Raw genomic sequence first — 18,383 nt, 5'->3', positions numbered from 1 at the left:
CTATTAAATAAAAAATAGAAAATAAAAATAAATTTTGTTGAGAAAGATGTGAAGAAATTCAAATCCATGTGCAGTGTTGGTGGAATATAATATGGCATAGGCACTGTGGAAAAACTATAGTGATTTCTCAAAAAATTAAAAATAGACCTACCATATGATCCAGCAGTTCCACAATTGGGTATATATCTATGAGGATTGAAACCAGGGTCTCAAAAGATACTTATATACCTATGTCCATAACTATTGTCCTAATATATTTGGGCTCCTGTAACAAAATATCATAAAGTAGGTAGGTTGTAGGCACCAGAAATTTGCTTCTCACAATTCTGAAAATCAAGAGAGCCAATGTTGTAATTTCCATTTCAAGTCAGTATGCTTGAGATCCAAGAAGACCCAAAGCTTGAGTTTGAGACCAATGTCCCAGCTACAAAATATTCAGGCAGAAATTCCTGCTCACTCATGGGAGGTTCAACCATTTTGTTCTAAACAGACCATCAAGCAATTGGATAAAGAACACCATATTATCATTCTACTGATTTGAATATTAATCTCATTCAAAATTACCCTTTCAGACACACCCAGAAAAAATGTTTGACTAAATACCTGGTCATTCTCTGACCCAATCAAGTTAATGCATAAAATTAACCATCACATTCAGCAAAGGAAGTGTCAGTTTTAGAACTACAAGCCACCACTCTGTAAAATTTTTAGTTAAATAATGGTTTGGAAGAGGTGGAGGGGAAGAATGTGGGAGATTTGAGAGAAAACATGAGAGTTAAATCTCCACTTTCAGCTCTTTAGATGTTTAGAAAATAACTCATAGATGACAGATGATTTGTAAATGTGCAATTTACAGTTTTGAGAATACCAGAAAAACATCAAAAGAGTTGCAAATTGTTGCCTCAGGGAAACAAATATTGTGAGTAGGAAGAAGTAGGGCAAAGGGACAACTACTTATAAATTGTCATAGTAATAACTTTTAAAAAATTGTGCACCCTCCTAAGCAATTGTTTCTGGTGGAATATTTGAGGAGTTAGTTTATAGACTATATTAACTGGAATGCACATAAAAGTACCTCACCCTGATACTTAGCTTTCACTGACTAATATATTGGAGAAATTCAGTTTTTCATTTATTTGCCAGAGCCAAAGAATATAATTTTAGAAATGTAGGTCTCATAAAGAATGCATTTATGCATCCTTCCAAGAAAAAATAATACAAACATGGACAGCTGGTGGTTGAAAAATTGATTAATATAAATAGAGAAAAGGTAATCAAGATTAAAATAGATATTTTCAACCAGGAAAGAGAAGTAGAGGGATCAGTTCATCATCTTGGAAGCAGAATATTATAAGCTCTAGAAATTTTAAGACCAAATTAAAATTATAATTTGAAAGACATCTTTGATTTTATAACTATTTTTGTTTTTAATTATAATATTTAATTTAGTTTGAAAAATCAGCTAAGCATTTTTAAGTTTTTCAAAATTGTATCTGGATAATACATTTTTTTCTTTTCTGAACAACAACAAAAAAACTGTTTAAAAAAAAAAGCCTGATAGTGGGCAACCAAATATATCTGAATCAGAAGCATCATATAATAGCCACAAAATAGTGCAAGTCCATAGTTTTAAATATTGACAATTAATAAAACTTGTTGAAAGACAATTTCCAATGTCAAGGCTACCCCTTAGAAATACAAACAGGATATATATCATCCAAATCCTCAAGAAAGACTTCCAGGAAAAGAAAATAGAAAAAAAAATAAATTTGCAGTCCATCCAATATCCTTCTTTTTTCACTTTATCTTCTGTTGGAACTACTTTGAAGCATTATTGTTAAATAGCTAAGCCAAAACCTAATCGTTAAATAGTTAAGCCATAATGAAATATGGCAGAAACCAGGCAACTTGGAATAAAAGAACAATGAGTTCTCAGATTCAGCTAGTCTTTTTGGAGTAGTCCTTGTGTGCCAGGTTCGTTTAGAAAAGGCAGGATTTCATCACAAATCTTCAGGACGGGTTATCCTTATCCTCATTTTTACAAATGGGAAACTGAAACTCAGAGAAAACAAATAGCTTGCCCAAGGTCATAAATCTAATGAGTGTCAGGGTTGTGGTTTAAGTCCAGGAATGTGGACTCTAATTCAACTATTGTCTCAATAACTTCTCACTACAGCTTGCTGAACTTCAACAGTGCTCAAGTTGGACAAGTCAACAACTGCTTTTTCTTTCCTCCTTTGTTGTGCTGACTTTCCTGTTCTCATTGTTTATGCAAAGAATCAAATCAACAAAATTACATGTGCATTGTGCCTAAGTAAACAGGATGTGCTTACTTACAAGATAGAGTAGCACACATTTGTATTCTATCATGCCTCCAGTGTCAATCTCAACAAAAGTGAAAAGAGGGCAACTTCAACTGCTTCTAAATTTCCCTTACATTCTAGGAGCTGTGCCAAGTGAAATCTTGCAGCTTAACCTAGCAAAAAGAAAAAGTAAAACAAAACACCAACACCAAAACAAAAACAAAATAAACGTTTGCATTTAATCTAGTAAGCAAGCACACACAAACTATTCTATTATTTATAACTAATCCCAATAGTAGCTAAGAAATTTCCCATTTTATACTAAAAAATTTAGTTATATGTATTTTTCAATGTTTCTGAAATTTTGAAAATACAACACAAATATCCACTTCCCTCTGAAGAAGGGAAACCAACTGTCAAATTGTCAGTATATGGGTTTCTCCAGAGAGATTCCTATTCTCTGCATAGTATTAGTGTTGATGGTATAGATAAACAATGCTGCTGTGATAGGTTCGCCTGTCATTTCTGCAGTTGATCCAAGTATCCATCCTAAATAGAAGGTCAGGACATTTGGATAAAATAGGCACTTGAAGAGCTGAGGTATAGCTTTTCTGTTGAGAACATTAATGCTCAACTATATTGAGGAATTTAGATCACAACTTATATACTATAGACTTACTTTATTAGAGAATCCAGAATCCAGGTTTGTTTTTTTTTTTTTAAGTAAAAAGTGGAAGGAAAAAATAAAAGGAAATGTTTCCAAGCAGAAGTCAAAACCTTTTGCATATATATAACTGAAATCAAGGCATGTTGCACATGCTGGAAAAAAAAAAACTGGTTGTTTTATTTGGAAATAACTTGTCTTTATATAATTTCAATGTAAACTTGCTTGGCCTGCCAAACTTAAAAAATTAATCACTTTGCTTTTATTAAAAGAGATGCAAAGGGACTTTCATTTTGCATTCATGTTTTCTGTGGATTTGTTTTTAAGTAAAAGGGAAGATTATCCTAAAGAATAATATATAAAAATATTGCGGTTAGGACATTAGTTGAACAATTTTAGAAAATTTACATATATTTGGAAAATCCCTAAGAATCCACTGGCAGTGCAAGTCTCAAACTGTTACAGAATAAATGAATGCTCCCTTTAACAGCATTTGAAACATGATCATTTGATTTCTAGTTGAAGTTTTCTAATGACAAGAAATAATGACAAGGGATTTTTTGGCCTAAGATTTCTCCCCTCGCCATTTTGATGAGCGAAAATTCTTTACATTGAGTCAAATGCCTCTTTCTAATTTTCACTTATTGATTCTAGATTTGTCTTCTTGACTAATACAAAATTAATTACTCACCTATTTAGCATTGCTCTATATATTTGAATACAACTAGTAATTCTCTTGAATACATTGTGTTTTACAGTCTAAACACACATAAGTCCTTCAGTGCTTCCTCATGTTACATGGTTTTCATTTTCTTCCCCATATCACCTAAATTCCATTGGAGATGCCAGTGTTTGCAGATGCCTCTATTTAAATATGACCTCAAATACTAAACATAGAATTCCAGACGTGTCATGACCACTGAAGATTAAAATTCCTTTGCCTTTCTCAGGTCTATGCAATAGCTTTAATATTCATGATGGATTTGTATTATTCTCTAGTCAACTAAAACTTCCTGGCTTTTTTTTTTTTTACCCACATAGACATCTATGTCAGGTTCTTCCCACAGCGTAATTTATTTTTTTATTAAAAATCATTATTTCTCTGGTATCTTGTTTCTACTATTCATTATACTACATTTCTCCTCCAGTTTTGTTTGATTAATTGATTTGACAAGATAGCTTGTGTCACTATGTTATTGAGATAGTGTTCTAAATAGAAGTTTCCTTAAGGTATATTTTAATAGAATATATTTGGAAACAATAGTTCATCTATTTTTAAAATATTCTTATCTGTATTATCATCTAATGTGCATTGCTCTGGGGATATTCTTCAGCAAGATCTTGAGACATTTTGTTAAAATTTCAATGAAAGTGATTCATAGTAATTATATATAATTCTCCTGACTTAGCAGTCTATTTATCTCAACTCCCTAAAAAGAGTATAATTTAGGTTAATTTACACTTACTGGATCCATTTTCTAAATAAATAACACTTTTTATTCCAAATTCTCACAGACCAATTGTCCTGAACTTCCTGTTCTTTTACTGGATGACTTAATTCAGCCTAATTCCATTATTAGCAGAAGACAGTCCATGTGAGTGAGTATGAGTATGTGTGTGCATGTAAAAGACAAATTTGTTTCAATCAATCCACACAATTTTGAACAATGTGTCTCAATCCTGAAAGCTTGAGTATATCTCTAGGTTTAAGAAATAGTTAAGAATCAATGATATAATTGTCTCTACATTTTTGTGGGTGAAAATATAAAAATAAATGAAACAGGCTGGGCATTGTGGCTCATGCCTGTAATCCCAGCACTTTGGGAGGGTGAGGTGGGTGGATTACGAGATCAGGAGTTCCAGACCAGCCTGGCCAACATGGAAACCCTGCCTCTACTAAAAATACAAAAATTAGCCGGGTGTGGTGGTGGGGGCCTGTAATCCCAGCTACTCAGGAGGCTAAGGCAGGAGAATCGCTTGAACCTGGGAGGCAGAGGTTGCAGTGAGCCGAGATCATACCACTGCACTCTGGCCTGTAACACAGTAAGACTGTCTAAAAAAAAAAATACATGAAAAAGAGGTTTTTAAGGTTCTTGGACTGACAAAAATCTGTGCCGAATGGCTCTGCAGAGCAAGTTACACCAAGTTTTAATGTCATGCAGACAATTGAAAGAATCATTGCATAGTCAATTTAACAACTTACACAGACATTTATGTGAAATTTTTAGTTTTCAAAGTAAAGTTTTATTTTTAAATAATAATATATAGTTTAAACAATAATAAAGATGTTCTCAGACCAGGACATTGACACCTATTGACAGTATCTACTCCTACATCTTGTTTAGAATTTAAACAAAAGGAAATTTGGTGGTGGTGGTGGGGAAGGGGGCTTTTGTTTTATTTCTCCTGGAAAGTATCAGTTTGGCTATGATAGATTAGGTTAGATTGCTTAGAAAAAATGCTTCAAAAGCTTCTAAGTCATAATTGATCTGATAATTGATTAACATTCAGTTCAAAATTCAGCTCAGCTACACCAGTAGCCCACCATGCAGCAGGAGCAGCATCCTGGCACTAAAAGAGTATCTCCAGAAGACACCCCCTCCTCACAGGGAGAAGTCAGGGTAGACGACAAGGGCATGGGCTGGGCCTGGAGATCCACAACAGCAACCAGAAGATCGGTTAAGTGTTGCACTCAGCCACAGGGATGGTGCTCTCTCTTCTGGCCATCATCTTGATCCTCACCAGGACCCTTTTCAGTGGGCTTTGCAGGAGGAAACAGGAAGGAGACCCACTGCAGTACTCACAGATTTGGGAGTCCATCACATAACCCTGGCTCCAGACTCAGAAGACTAAGCCATACTCAGCAAAGCAGGGCTTTTTGTCTGCTTTGATCCCTGCTCTGTCCCTGTGTCCTGCAATCTTTGTGCTTAGCACAGCAGATATGTTTGAGAAATGTTTGTTGGATGTATCAGTTGGGATATCTTTATGCTGAGTTAATGAAAAACTTAACTCCACATTATATTCTCCCTTATTTCTTCCTACTCTAATTTTCTTTTAAAATACAAATAATAATAATAGTAGCTAACATTTGTTGAGTGTCATATGCCCAATATCATTCTGAACACTTCACATGAATTAACTCGTTTACTTAAGGCAAATTAAATAAGCTTTCTTAGCTCTTCTCCCATTGCATATTTTATAATCTGAACTTCACTCTCCAATGTTGCTACTTTGACTACAAAATGTCCTCCACTCCAAAGCTCTTCAGTTAACCCGACTTCACATCCAGACCCTAAACCAGCCTCCCCATGTCCTGGCAGACCAGATAGATAGTTGTAGCAACTGTCTTTCTTTATTGTGTCAATATTGAGTGAATCATATAAAAATTTAGTATAAGATAAAAAAGAATGCCAACCTTACAAATACAGATTCTATTTGTAAGTGTGTTGTTTACACATTTCAGATTTTGACAATATGAAACGGTCTTCAAAAAGAATCACACTTTGTAGGGTGAGTTCCCGACAATGATTTATGCCAGTCATATCTAGTCTCTGCCTTCTAATTAGTCATTCTCTGGCACTTCCATATGTCTTTGCACATGTTGTTTCTCTCTGAATGAGATGACCTCTTGGCAAACATACTTCTTGACAAATTCTTATTCATCTATAAAACTCCAGCTTAGCTGTTGCCTCTGTAGGATGCCCTCCTTGATTAAGTAACATCTCCCTTCCACGTATTACTTCTGCCCCTTTTGTCTCCTCCTATACTGCCCTTAACCTGCCGTACTGCTGATTGTACCGTAAGCTAGAGTCCCTGACAGTTTCTCCAGACTTCAGCATGGTAATATGGGCTTGGTGCTCATTAAAGCTTTAATAGATAAATGAGGGAATTAATAAGGAAGATTCATTGCCAGATAATAATGTATTTCTCTTTTACTCTAGTTAGAATGAATGCTAACTATGTATTTTCCCAAATACCGTATAATGAAAAACCTTCTTCAGCCCAACATTGTTTTTTCCACAAGAATTCTCTCGAGGAAGCTTTCAATTCCATCTTCCAGGCACTCTCTTAACTCTCCAAAGGCTAGATCAGTTAATATGTACACAATGAAAAATGGCTGGAAAGAAGAGAAGTAATAGCAAATAGGCTTCCTTTGCGGATGCCTTGGTTATCCCCAGCCACAGCTCGGTCACAGCTGGCTCTGTGCTTCTGTGGTAATCCTATTCTGTTCTCTACAGTCACTAAAGCTTCACAGGACACAACCAAAGGGGTAAAGGGCAGCTTTCCCTTCCCCACTTCGCTGCATTTATTGCACTGTAATATATTTGCACACACCAAAAAAAAAAAAAAAGCCAGGAGGAAACTTTAGTAAACACTGCGAAACATCTGAAATGATTTTAGCTTAATAACTTACATAAGCCAGCATAAGCATTGAATGTGGACTCTTAAAGGTCAAACTCTTTGGCTCTTGTGAAATTCATTAATAATCTTTATATAACAATTTCAAAAAGTAGCTGCAAATATTTCCTATTTTTTCTAGACTTTTACATTTTCTTATTTTATCATATCCTTACCTTCTTTCTAGCACTAGACTGACTTCCTAAAGTACAACATTGATTTTGTCATTGCCTAGCTCAAAAGCTTTTAGTAGAACTTCATTACTATGAAACAATGTGCAAGAGTATTCATGGGATACTCTAGGGCCTCCGAGTATCTTATATTTAAACTTTCATTTGCACATACCTTGTTTCTCCAGACAAATTATTCTCCTTGCTATTCCTAATTCTTTGTTCTCTGCCTAGTATGGCTGATTTCTGAACTCCCTAATCATTTTCTACCTTTCCTTTTTGTATGATTTACATATTATCTCATTTAACATTAACAGTTTTATCTACATACTTGAGTAAACATGTGTATACAATGTAGGTAACATGTTACGTTTCTACAGGCATAGTTTCTTGTTTCTGTCCTCTACAATTCAGAACCTTACAAATAGTAAGTAGTCAATAATTATACATTGAATATAAAATAGTAATAATTATATTTCCTAATGAAACTTCCATCCACCATTTTCGTTAGACATAAAGGTTTTTAATCTCATAAATCATCTTCCACACATCAGTTGTCTTTCCACCTGTTGCTTCTTAACTAACAGTCAGTAGAAGGCTGCAGAAACCTTGCTTGACTAAAGAGTATACCCTCTCTGGGAGACTATCGCCAACTTCCAACATTGTGTCTCGCTTGTGCTGTTCTTTCAAAAATGTGGATATTCAAACTCTCAAAATGGGAAGAATTGCTAACACAATTTTCATAATTACATCAGTGTGGAACTATTACAAACTATGCTGATAGTTTGCAAACATAAAATCTGGTACTTCACTGTCAGATCCAGAAAATTCCAAATCATGGCAGTTTTCGAAATGATACATAGAGTGGATTGCAGGTCCAATTATGGCAATCATTTAATATTCACAGTGATGCATTTGCATATTTGAAAGTCAGTACCATTCTTAGACACTAACAGTGGTGTATTCACAAACATTAGAGATCATATTCCAATCTCTTGCATCCTTAGGTCAAAGTTTTGTACTTTCATTTCTAAAATGCAATTCATGAACTTAAAATATATTTGCTGGCTTCTCTTAAACAGTGTCTTAGGACAAACTACTACCTTACATATTGCCTTTGAGACACAGCAGAATTTATCTTTTCATTAAGATTCTGTGTGTGTCATATGTGATTGTGTGATGGGGTTTGAATTGAGATAACTCTTTAAGGGAGCCTTTTAGATACACAAATGCGAGGTCTATTCTAGAACAGAGGCTTTTTCCATACAGGCATAAGACAGAGATATTGTGAATTTGGCCCCAGATCACCATGACAAAGATCACAATAAAAAAATCACATGAAGTTTTGGTTTTCCAGTGCATATTAAGTTATGTTTACATTATATTTTGGTCTGTTAAATGAGGAATAGACTTATCAGAAGAATTAATATACAGACCTTAATTTTAAAAAGATGTTATTGCTAAAACTGCTAATAATCATCTGATCCTTCAGTAAATAGTAATATTTTAGCTTGTGGAGGATATTGTCTCAATGTTGATGGCTACTCACCAATCAGGCTGGTGGCTGCTAAAGAGGGGTGGTTGTGGCAATTTCTAAAAATAAGGCAACAATTAAGTTTGCTAAATCAATTAATTCTTCCTTTCATGAAAGATTTTTTTCTGTAGAATGTGAAGTTGTTTGATAGCATTTTACCCATAATAGAACTTCTTTCAAAAGTAGAGTCAATCTTCTCAAACTCTGCCACTGCTTTATCAACTTACTTTATTAAGTATTCTAAATCTCTTCTTGTCATTTCAACAATACTCACAGTGGCTTCACCAGTAGTAGATTTCATCTCAAGAAACTACTTTGTTTGTTCATCCATAAGTAGCAACTCCTCATCTGTTATAATTTTATCATGAGATTGTAAGAATTCAGTCACATCTTCAGGCTCCACTTCTAATTCTAGTTCTCTTGCTATTTCTACCACATCTGCAGTTACGTATTCTGCTGAAGTCTTGAACCCCTCAAAGTCATCCAGAATCAACCTCTTCAAAACTCTTGTTGATTTTTGTACTCTTCTGATGAATTATAAATGTTCCTACTGGCATCTAGAATGATGAAATATTTCCAGAAGGTTTGCAATAGATTTTTCCCAGATCCGTGAGGAATCACTGTCTCTTGCAGCTATAGCTTCACAAAATACATTTATTAAATAATTACACTTGAAAGTTAAAATTACTCCTTGATCCATGGCTACCAAATGAATATTGTGTTAGCAGCATGAAAACAACCTTAATCTCCTGATACATTGTCATTAGAGCTCTTGGATGACCATGTACATTGTCAAATAACGGGAATATTTTTAAAGGAATTTTTTCTGAGCAGTAGGTCTCAATACAGGGCTTAAAATATTAAAACTATGCTGTAAACATATTTGTCATCCAGGCTTTATTTTTCTATTTGCCAGGTCAGGCAAAATAGAGTTAGCATAATTTTTAAGGGCCCTAGAATTTTTAGAATGGTAACAGAGTATTGGCTTTGCCTTAAAGTCACCAGCTGCATTGTTCTGAACCCAAGCATTTACTTCTCCTTTTTAGTCTTAAAAGTCCTACATGGCAGTATCTTTCAGTAAAAGGTCATTTTGTTTACATTGAAAAATCTGCTCTTTATTGTAACCTCCTTCATTAATGATCTTAGCTAGGTTATCTGGATAACTTCCTATAGCTTCTTCATCAACACATGCTGCTTCACCTTGTACTTTTTTATTACGGAGATGGCTTCTTTCTTTAAGCTCCATGAAACAACCTCTGCAAGCTTCCAACTTTTCTTCTGCAGGTTCCCTGCCTCTCTCAACTTTCTTGTAATGGAAGAAAGTTAGGGCCTTGCACTGCATAAAGCCTAAGCTTAAGGGAATGTTGTGGCTGGTTTGATCCAGGCCAGTCTAACTTTCTTCATATTGGCAATAAAGGCTGTTTTGCCTTCTTATCGTTTGTATGTTCACTGAAGTAGCACTTTTAATTTCCTTCAAGAACTTTTCCTTGGCAATCACAACTTGGCTAACTGTTTGGCACAAGAGACCTAGCTTTCAGCGTCTCTCAGCTTTCTACATGCCTTCTGCACTAAGCTTAATCCTTCTAGCTTATCATTTAAAGTGAAAGATGTGTTTCCCTTCCAGTCACTTGAACACTTAGAGGGCATTATAGAATTATTCATTGGCCTGACTTTAATATTGTTGTATTTCGGAAAATTGGGAGAGCTTAGGAGAAGGAAAGAGATGGAGGAGGAGCTACTCAGTAGAGCAGTCTGAACACTTATTAAGTATCAATTAAATCATATATCTGTGCAGTTCATGGCAACCCCAAAGAATTATAATTATAAACATAGAAGATCACTGATCACAGATCACAGTAGTAGATATAATAATAATGGAAAAGTCTGAAATATTGTGAGAATTACCAAAATGTGACACAGAGATACAAAGTGAACACATGCTGTGGAACAAAATGGTTCCAATAGACTTGCATGTTTCAGGGTTGCCACAAACTGTTACTTTATAAAAAATACAATATCTGCAAAGTAGAATGAAGCAAAGCATGATAAAACAAGTTGTACCTGTATATTGTACTAAATTCTGTGCATAATGTCTCAGGTTTAGGCATCTGATTCTAACTAAGTAAGGAAGGTCTAATGCAAAGGGGCATGATTATGACTGGGAAATTAGTCTCTGCAACAGAATGACATGTATGGAATTAGGAGAGTGCTGGTTGAGCCCTAGATGAGGGATATGGCAAGTGAATGTCAGAAACCATTATGGCCACTCTCTGGCAAAAGGGGGTTTGTGGGATTTCCATGCCTCCATTCTGTAGTCTACATTATAACTTTTTCTGTTCTTATGCCTTTGGGTAGTTTTGTTAAACAGTAAACTTTAAAAAATTGTTGGATGAACATGCTCCTACACATAGGAGTGCTCCAGTATCCTGGAGGAGTACTATTAACCTGGCAAGCAGTGATGTGTTTGGAAGTTCAGAGAAGCAGCTTGAAGTAAAAGATGCCAAGTGACATGCAGGAAGCATTTGTAAAAGAAGAGAACATTCCTGAATGTTAACAGAGAAATATTTGGAAAGAGAAATGTGGTATAAGGCAGTATTTCCTATAAATAAAACAGGATAGAAAAATGCGAACTACTTGTATTAGTCCATTCTCACACTGCTATAAAGAATGGCCCAAGAATGGGCAATGTTATTAAGGAAAGAAATTTAATTGATTCACAGTTCCACATGGCTGGGGAGGGATCAGGAAACCTACAGTAATGGTGGAGGGAAAGCAAACATATCCTTGTTCACATGATGGCAGGAAGGAGAACTGCCAAGCAAAGAGGGAAAGGCCCCTTATAAAACCATCAGATCTTGTAAGAACTCACTATCACAAGAACAGCAGCATGGGGGCAACCAGACCCATGATTCAATTACCTCCAACTGGGTCTCTACCATTACATGTGAGGATTATGGGAACTACAATTCAAGATGAGATTTGAGTGGGGACAGAGCCAAACCATAGCATTCTGCCCCAGCCCCTCCCAAATCTCAAGTCCTCACATTTCAAAACAGAGTCATGCCTTCCCAACAGTCCCCCAAAGTCTTAACTCATTCCAAGATTAACCCAAAAGTCTAAGTCCAAAGTCTTATCTGAGACAAGGCAAGTCCCTTGTGCATATGAGCCTATAAAATTAAAAGCAAGTTACTTACTTCCTAGATACAATGGGGGAACAGGCATTGGATAAATATAGCAATTCCAAATGGGAAAAATTGTCCAAACAAAGGGGCTACAGACCCCATGCAAGTCCAAAATACAGTGTGGCAGTATTAAATATTAAAGTATTAAATCTTAAAGATCCAAAATGATGTCTTTTGATTCCATGTCTCATCTCTAGTTCATGCTGATTAAAGAGGTGAGCTCCCACAGCTTTGAGCATCCCCATACCTGTGGCTTTACAGGGCACAGCCCCCCTCCTGGCCACCTTCATGGGCTGGGATTGAGTGTGTGAAGCTTTTCCAGGCTCATGGTGCAAGCTGCTGGATCTACAGTTCTGGGGTCTGGAGAACAGTGGCCCTCTTCTCACTGCCCAACTAGGCAGTGCCCCAGTTGGGACTCTGTGTGGGGCCTTTAACTCCACATTTCCCTTCCACATTGCCCCAGCAGAGGCTCTCCATGGGCACGCTGCCCCTGTAGCAGACTTCTGCCTGGACATTAGAGCATTTACATACATCCTCAGAAATCTAGGCAGAGGTTCCCAAACCTCAATTCTTTTTTTTTTTTTTTTTTTTTTTTTTTGGGGGAGAGTTTCACTCATGTTACCCAGGCTGCAGTGCAATGGCGCGATCTCGGCTCACCGCAACCTCGGCCTCCTGGGTTCAGGCAATTCTCCTGCCTTAGCCTCCTGAGTAGCTGGGATTACAGGCACGCGCCACCATGCCCAGCTAATTTTTTTTTTGTATTTTTAGTGGAGACGGGGTTTCACCATGTTGACCAGGATGGTCTCGATCTCTTGACCTCATGATCCACCCGCCTTGGCCTCCCAAAGTGCTGGGATTACAGGCTTGAGCCACCGAGCCCAGCCCTCAATTCCTGACTTCTGTGCACTTACAGGCTCGATACCATGTGGAAGCTGCCAAGGTTTAGGGCTTGCGCCCTCTGAAGCCACAACCTGAGCTGTACCTTGGCCCCTTTTAACCACAGCTGGGACACAGGACACCAGGTCCTGAGACTGCACAAAACAGCAAGGCCCTGGACCCAGGACACAAAACCATTTTCCCCCAGGCCTCTGGGCCTGTGATGGGAGGGGCTGCCGTGAAGACCGATGACATGCCCTGGAGACATTTTTCCTATTGTCTTGGCAATTAACATCTGGATCCTTGTTTTTTATGAGATTTCTTCAGCCAGTTTGCATTTCTCCTCAGAAAATGGGTTTTTATTTTCTATGACATCATCAGGCTGCAAATTTTCCAAACTCTTATGCTCTGCTTCCCTTTTAAAAATAAGTTCCCATTCCAAACAATATCTTTGTGAATACATAAAGTTGAATGCTTTTAACAGCACACAAGTCACATCTTGAATGCTTTGCTGCTTAGAAATTTCTTCTGCCAAATACCCTAAATGATCTCTTTGAAGTTCAAAGTTCCACAGATCTCTAGGGCAGGGGCAAAATGCTGTCAGTCTCTTGGATAAAACTTAGCCAAGTTTTATTCCAGTTCCTAACAAGTTCCGTATCTCCATCTGAGACCACCTCAGCCTGGACTTCATTGTCCATATCACTATCAGCATTTTGATCAAAGCCATTCAACAAGTGTCTAGGAAGTTCCAAACTTTCCCACATCTTCTTTTCTTCCTCTGAGCCTTCCAAACTATTCCAACCTCTGTCTGTTAACCAACTCAGAAGTTGCTTCCACATTTTTTGGTATCTTTACAACAATGACCCACTACACAGTGCAATTTACTGTCTTAGCCCATTCTCATGCTGCTATAAAGAACTGCCCAAGACGGGGTAATTTATAAGGGGAAAAGGTTTAATTGACACAATTCTGCATGGGTGGGGAGGCCTCAGGAAACTTACAATCATGGTGGAAGGGGAAGCAAACACATCCTTCTTCACATAATGGCAGGAAGAAGTGCTGAGCAAAAAGCCCCTTATAAAACCATCAGATCTCATGAGAACTCACTTAATATCATGAGAATAGCAGCATAGGAGTAACCACCTCCACCTCCATGATTCAGTTACCTCCCACCAGGTCCTTCCCATCACATATGGAAAGTATGGAAACTACAATTCAAGATGAGATTTGGGTGTGGACACAGCCAAACCCTATCACTACTGTTGTTAGGATTTTAACGACAGAAGTGTCAGCACCACACAATATACCCTTGAAATAAATCTGTATATTTACCCCATGAATCTAAAATAAAAATGGAAAATTTTAAAAATCCCATTGTATGAATGTACCAAGTTTTGTTTCTCCATTCATTAGTTGATGGGCATTTAAGTTGTTTCCACCTTTTAGCTATTGTGAATAGTGCTACTATGAACATTCATGTTTCAGTTTCAAAGAGAGACAGAGAAAGAGAGAGAGAGAGAGAGCAAAGTGGCACAGAAGGCTGAAGAATTTGAGGACATTGTGTTCTTAAAAGGGTCAAATATAAACAAAATGGTTTCAAAATACAATAATTCACAGTCAGTAATACTTTATCATTAATATTTATTTTCAGCAGTTTCTCATTATTCAGAGAACTTAGATTTGGCTTCCAGGATCCAGCCATGGATAATTAGTGCTGTAGTCAGCATTTATTATTTCACTTCTTGTTAGATAGAAAGAATAGTTCAAAGAAAAGCAAGTACAATCAGTCAATAACCCCAAACCCCATCTCTTTCTTCTCTACTAAAAATGTCTTTGCCTTCTACCCTGGAAAAAAAAATCTCTTAATTAACTCTAAAAGGCAGCATTTAAAAATAGAAATATAAATAGTCAATTACAAAAAGTAAAAAATAGAGCTAAAGATAATATAAACAATAATAAATTCTTATAATTATAACTTAAAATGGGGCCACAGCTAAAAGGTTATTATTTTCAATAATAGAAAATTGTTTGGATTTTATTTTCATTTGTTAGCAATTAAACACTATATTTTCACTGACTTTACTGAGATCCGCAACTCTGACATTTCCCTGACGACTTAGATTTAGCTGGTTTTAAATTAATAACCCATTTTAGGGGAGCAAATTTTTACCTGCCACTCACATAGAAGACAAAAAAAAATGGTGGTAGAGAATTCATTTTTATCTATTAGTTTCTGTTATTCAATTGCTACTTTTAATGATACATATTCTGGGAAAAAATGTATATCATAATGGCACCCTGTCCATTCCCCACTGGTATCTTTACCACCTCTGGTCATCCCTCACAAAGAATCTATTTGTGTTCACAAATGGATTTGTGAAAGGCTTTTCATGTAAAGGCTTCCTGTGGGTTAAACCCCTGTTTGTCTTTCTGCAAATTATTGCCTATGTAGTGGACACATATTATTCTGGCCTACCTGGCTTTCCCTCCTTCTTATTCTGTAATGTAATTCCTCTTTTCTTTGGGAAATCCATTTCATGTGGTTCATATGCATTTTGTCACTCCTCATGAAACAGAGGAGGGATTAGGATCCAGGCCTGGCCAAAATTCCCCCATCTTTGGGGAGGCTCCTGGCAATTGTGACTGGTCCAGGAATATGCACTTGACTTGAGGCAAACTAAGAAGTGTCTTCCCTAGAATGGTTCTTCTGGGGCAATCAGAAAAGACCTATTCTGTTGAGGTTAATAGGCTGCTAAGATATGAAGTGGGGCTGTGGTAAGCCATTTGGCCTACAGTGTAGCATAGGCTGGTTCAAGATATGAAGAATGAGACTCTTATAGTTCTATTATAGTATCTTTAAGTAAGCCACTGGATCTAGCTGTGACTGAAACTTTAGAGCTTTCAGACTTCTTGGTACACAAAACAATATATTCCCTTTTGTGAAAAAGGTATTTTGAGTTGAGTTTCTGTCATTTTCAATGAAAAACTCCTGACTAATAAATCTTTTCTTGAAGTGCATGTTCTATGTCCCATTCATGGGCCAGGATCTCTTGTTGCTTTATTTTAAAACACCCATCCTGTGAGACTTACTTGGCCAGAATCCCTAACTATTTACTTCTGTCCCATGCTATGTTCTCCTTGTTGGACCTACCCTTGGGTGTTGCTCCAATTAATGGGCTGGCCTGTCTTCAGAGCCCCGCCTTGCCCATAGTAGATGATAGTAGACCATGAACAGCACCAACTATGTCTGAAACAATTATCATATACGTGTCATTCTCCAAGAACTATGGCAGAATGCAAAATAGGGTGATCCTCCCATGTAGCTGAAACTACAGGTGTGCACCTGCACATCCAATTAACTTATTTGATTTTTAGTAGAGATGAAGTCTTGCTACATTGCCAAGGCTGGTCTCCAGCTCCTGAGCTTAAGTCATCCTTCTGCCTTGGCCTCCCAAAATGCTGGGATTACAGGCATGACTCACTATGTACTCTTAACGTTGTTTTTTCTTTATGGCATTCTCTTTTTGTTTGTTTATTCCATACGCTCTTTAAAACTAGGACACTGATGACTACTTTTTTGATATTTATATATAGTGAATATTTTTTCTCTTCCATGATTGTCTTATGTAATAAAAGTGGTTGTTTGTAATTATACATGTTTTAATCTGCCTTTGTGTTGAAAGCAACTGTCATTTTATTAGTTGTGAGGAAATAGAGACTACACTTCTAGTCTCCGTCTTCCTTATGTTACATAGGTAATTCTAATGCAGATGTTCATATGGATATAGATGTGCATACATCCACAGACATGTATAATGTAAGTTTTTTCTTCAGCGTTTTTCTGTATCTTTTGTTGTAATATTTGACTTGAATGCCAAGCATCTTTGGGATTGCTGCAAATGCCCTGTAATGTTACCAAGCAGCACGGCTAAAGACATTTAAAGTACGGTCTTCAGTGGCACTGAAAGTTGGATGGCATTCCGTTCCTCTCTCTGTTTCCCTCCCTTCCATCTCTGAACTATAATTTAAATAAGTTGAAAGGAGTTTGCAAAGGTTGACTCTTAATGACAACATCCTAGTAGAAAAAGCTCTGGCTTACCAAAAAACCTGGACAAATCATTTGACTTTACTTTGCCTCAACTTTACTCTATCTGAAAGGCTGAGAAAATATTTGGCTCCTTCTAAAATATACTGAAAATGCAATGTCATGTGAAGTGATTTGAAAGCTGCATGGATAACTATAAAATAAAATTATTATCACTATTCATCTTTGCATTTCTACTCAGACTAGGAAAGAAATGTGTTTCTCTCATCTACTGCAAAGTTGAATTATTGGAAATAAGCCAGTAACTGAGGCTGGACTTGGTGGCACATGTCTGTAATCTAAGCACTTTGGGAGGCTGAGGCAGGTGGATCGTTTGAGCCCAGGAGTTCGAGACCAGCCTGGGCAACATGGTTAATCCCCCATCTCTACAAAAAATGCAAAACTTAGTCAGGCATGGTTGCACGCAACTATAGTCCCAGCTGCTTAGGAGGTTGAGGCAGGAGAAGGTGGAGGTTGCAGTGAGCTGAGATATGCCATTGCACTCCTGCCTGGGTGACAGAGCAAGACTGTCTCAAAAACGACAACAACAACGACAGAAAGAAAGAAAAAGAAATATGCCAGCAACAGCACTCAGCACTTAGTATGTTAACCAGAGAAAGGTTCAGGTTGCCAGAGCTTGCACGGATAAAGTCCCTGTGCATTTCAAGTCCAACCAGAAAAAAGAAGCCACTCTACATATGAAAACTAGCAAAAAGTAATAAAAGAAAGGGTGACACAATAAAAAAGAGATGAAAAGTTAAAAAGGAAGAGTTAAATCAACAAGATTAGCAGTTGCAAGAAATGACTATCATCCTTAGACTGAAGTGATTGTGAAAGAAAAAACATCTATGAGTTTGGGGCTGGAGTCCATTGGGGAAAGCTAGAATCAGAAGGAGATGGAGGAATACAAAATGGAAGACACCACTGTTCTCTGAGAAGCAAGAGGACAGAGAGAAATACTCCCTAGTGTCCTTCGTCCTGCCACGGGGCTTGATGCTGCACTGGGTCCAAACTCAGCTAGAAGTCAGTTATCCAGCAAGCTTGGGAAATGCAGCCTGTAGGAATCAACTAGTAGGCTAAGAACCAATGAGTGAGTTCCCATTACCTCTCTGATTCCCAAATTCCTACTCTATAAAATGGTGATAATACATATCTCTCAGTATTGCTGTATT

General features: G+C 37.1%; 1 long non-coding RNA gene across 1 annotated transcript; it reads right to left on the bottom strand.

Annotated features, from left to right (window-relative positions):
• Positions 1 to 314: 314 nt before the first annotated feature.
• On the bottom strand, positions 315 to 12,729 carry LOC116530417. Its single transcript, XR_004259982.1, has 3 exons — positions 12,646 to 12,729; positions 7,707 to 7,710; positions 315 to 326 (listed from the first exon to the last, which is right to left on the bottom strand). It is a non-coding gene; the product is annotated as an uncharacterized LOC116530417 (long non-coding RNA).
• Between the last annotated feature and the right edge of the window lie 5,654 nt (positions 12,730 to 18,383).

The sequence above is a fragment of the Sapajus apella genome, unplaced genomic scaffold, assembly GCF_009761245.1.
Source record: "Sapajus apella isolate SASKATOON/1434 unplaced genomic scaffold, GSC_monkey_1.0 scaffold66, whole genome shotgun sequence".
In the NCBI taxonomy this organism is placed as follows: domain Eukaryota; kingdom Metazoa; phylum Chordata; class Mammalia; order Primates; family Cebidae; genus Sapajus; species Sapajus apella.
Note: the sequence above shows the minus strand (reverse complement) of the source record. Positions and strands in the feature narration are given on the sequence as shown.